The sequence below is a fragment of the Myotis davidii genome, unplaced genomic scaffold (assembly GCF_000327345.1).
Source record: "Myotis davidii unplaced genomic scaffold, ASM32734v1 scaffold699, whole genome shotgun sequence".
Classification (NCBI taxonomy): Eukaryota; Metazoa; Chordata; class Mammalia; order Chiroptera; family Vespertilionidae; genus Myotis; species Myotis davidii.
The window spans coordinates 28,741-32,473 of NW_006291007.1; positions in this window are offsets into that span (position 1 = coordinate 28,741).

Consider the following 3,733-nt stretch of genomic DNA (forward strand, 5'->3'; position numbering starts at 1 on the left):
TCTATACTAACATATTAAATACAATGTAAATTACATAAGATATACATATACTATATATATTCAAAAATATGGTTCTGAGCAGTATGTATAGCATGCTACATTCATTTGTTTAAATATCCTATATAATAAAAGCTTAATATGTTAAGTGTCTGACCGTTTGACCATTCAACCAGTCACTATGACATGCACTGACCACCGGGGGCAGATGCTCAGACCAGTAGGTTAGCTTGCTGCTGGGGTTCAGCTGATTGGGACTGGGTGAGAAGGGTCGGACATGCCCTGGAGCTCTCCCAAGGTCCCTCCCCATCCCCAGTCGTGTACCGGTGGGATCCCTCAACCTGATCTGTGCCCTCTCGCAATCCAGAAGCCCTCGGGGAATATTGGAGAGCCATTTTGGCCCAATCCCCACAGGCCATGCCGAGGGACCACACTGGTGCATGAGTTCATGCACTGGGCCTCTAGTAATTTATGATTCTGAACTTCCTATTAGGAAATAATCAAATCACAGCCAGATGAACAGAGGACCTCAATGAGCTGAAATGTCTGGAAACAATGGCCAACAGAAACATGGGTGGCATTGAGAAAGACAATTCCTGGAAGTGTTTCAAGGTAGAAGTCTCACCTGACACCAGCTCTTTTAAGGTCCTAAAAACAGGATATATTTGGCCACACATCTCACCACCAATATGAGTCAGGTTTGCTGTGATGTGGAAATGACCTCCTTCATGGCATCATGGGATTGGATCACCAGCTCCACGATCAGATCAGCCTCTGGACCCAACCTTCTCTTTCTTACTTGGCACAGTGGGAGAATTCAAAGGGAGCTCCTCACCCCATAAAACCACCTGTATTTGAAGCTAAATCATGACCTCCAGATTTTCTTTTCCCCTGGGGAGTGGATGTTCTGCTGAACAATCTCCTGCAGAGTTAAATAAAATAAGAAGCTGGAATATTTGAGTCCAGACCATAAAACGTAATTGGACGAATCTCCACAGACAATATAAAATATCATAGCCTGTCTTACACAGATGGGATTATTTAGCCTCCACACAACCTTCAAATAACACGTTGTGCCCCTTTTAATCAATCCATAATTCAAAGAGGACAACCTTTATCATCCAGAGGTTTTCACTATGCCTATGTGGGCAGGCCAAGGCGCAGGTTTTATTATGAAAGCCCAGGTTGGCGTGGGCCGTACTTTTTATAAATCTCATTAGTGATTATAGTTTCCCATTTCCAGAGATGATAAAATGCCATTTTTACTTTATAAAAGTATCTTAGCCAGGAGGGGGGATCCCAGGCCTCTCCACCAGGCAGGGGAACAAAGCAATCCCTGGTGTGGGGAGGCTGCGCGAGTGCCGATAAGAGCTCTGCTGAGCACTGACTGTCCTTTGCTTACAAACAGCGCCTTAATGAGAGGTCAGAGAGCAAAGCAGCCCCTGTCTGCATCGCTCAGGGGGAGAGGAGCAAGGAGTTTCGTGAATGTCTCAACAAACAGCTTCCTCCGCCTCTCGTGCTGTATGACCTGGTGTCCCACAAATTCGGAATAGAAATTCCTTACAATCACCAGCTGCACGGGTACTTGCAGAAACTGAACTGTGGGCTCTGAGAGAGGCTAAGTTGCAGCTGGAGAAACTCCTAATGGAAGATCCTGGCAGCCCCATCAATCAGTCCACAAAGCAGCCATGCCTCTGTGGCTGTGGGAAGAGGGAAGAGGCAATACCCATTTGGAAACAGTTTTCAAACACCAATTCCAGGCAAGGCCGTGTAGGGGCTGGGTAACAACAGTGAAAAGATACTTTTCCTCCATTAAGAAGTAGACAAAGCCATGGGGGGGACTGGGAAGGGGGCCCTCATATGGGATAGTGGGCGTCACTCCAGAGCAAGCATGCCAAACTCAAAGGCTAACACAGGCCAAGTAAAGGAGGCATGCTGGCTGCGGGCCGTGAGTTTGACATGCTTGCTCCAAAGCAATGCCCAGTGTATGCCATGTGCTTGGAGAACCATTAAAAAGATGCTGAAAATAAATCCTGAGAAATGAATGGAGGAGGGCCCTGCAGGAAAGAGAAGGAAGAATATTTTAAGTAGAAGGAATAGCAGGTATAAGAACACTGGTACCAATCTGCATTTCCAAGACTTAGGTTATGTTTTCATTATAATACATAATTATGATGATAACACAATATAAACAATATATCATATCCCCTGGAATATATAGCTATATCAACTAGGAAACTTATACACTTATATGCATAGCCCATGGACAAGCAATAGGGTAGTGACGACCTCGGGGGAAGGGGTTGGGAGGAGGATGGTAAAAAGGGAGGGAGGGGAGATATAAGTAACATTATTAACTATAAAAATATTAAAAAATAAAATACTAGGAGTTATGAGAGCAAATGTAGATTTAATTGTATTGACTTGGAATACGGTGTTCACAGGATGCTTTAGATTAAAACTACAAAAGAATAGATCCATTTTTATAAACAAAAAGGAATCAAATCAAAATCTTTTTAATAGGGAACACATAGTACATAAACAAAGGTATCAGATTTGGAAAGAGAGGGGGAGGCTATTTATTTTACATTGGAAACTTCACAGTTCTTAATAGATACAATTAGCTTATTTGACTTAATGCAAGAGATAATAAATTAAATATATTTTTAAAACATAACAAGACAGAAAAAGCGAGGAAAGAGCCTCCATCTAGGGTCATCACTATCAAAAAGTAAACTCACATGATAAGAACAAGCATGGGAATCAAAGAATCAAATAGAAGAAAGCATCCTGTGGGCCCAATTCTTAAAAGAGGTTGGGCTGTAATTAGCAAAGAATGCAAAGTAATATTACCATCTCATTTTAAATAGCATCCCTTCATCAGTATTGGGTTAGGGCGCAGCCGTGGGCAAACTACGGCCCGCGGGCCGTATCCGGCCCGTTTTAAATGAATAAAACTAAAAAAAAAAACCAAAAAAAAAAAACCGTACCCTTTTATGTAATGATGTTTACTTTGAATTTATATTAGTTCACACAAACACTCCATCCATGTTTTTGTTCCGGCCCTCCAGTCCAGTTTAAGAACCCATTGTGGCACTCGAGTCAAAAAGTTTGCCCACCCCTGGTCTAATGTCTACCCTCTCCAATCTCTTGCTCTCCCCTCCGCTCCTTCACCAGCAGCAGTGTTAACATGTATTCGTTCACACAAACACTCCATCCATGCTTTTGTCCCGGCCCTCCGGTCCAGTTTAAGAACCCATTGTGGCCCTCGAGTCAAAAAGTTTGCCCACCGCTGCGTTAGGGCATCTTTTCTATGACCATCAGGCCATCACGTTTCTTCCTCTTTGATTAACATGCTTATATCATTCCTGTGTTCCTGTTTTCACTTAAATGTATCAACTTGTAAGAGCTCTAGGTATTTTGGGAATATAAAAACTTGGGGAAAATTTTCAACATCTTAAAGTTCCAGTCTGTCACCTATTCATTGAGCATAATCAAACCTACTTCATAGGGTAAACAATGCATTTTTCCAGATAGGAAGGCAAAATTTGAGGTCTGGCCACTTACATAAGTTATGGAATTTGAAAGCATATTCTGAGTTTCTACCGAGTGTTTGCCACTCTGTCAGGCACTGGTAAGAGGAATCCCTAACCCTGAGGAACTCATGTGTATAGGTGACAGAGGGAAATAAGTTGACAGTTGTACTAGAGTTTAATAGGTGTTACAATAGGACACC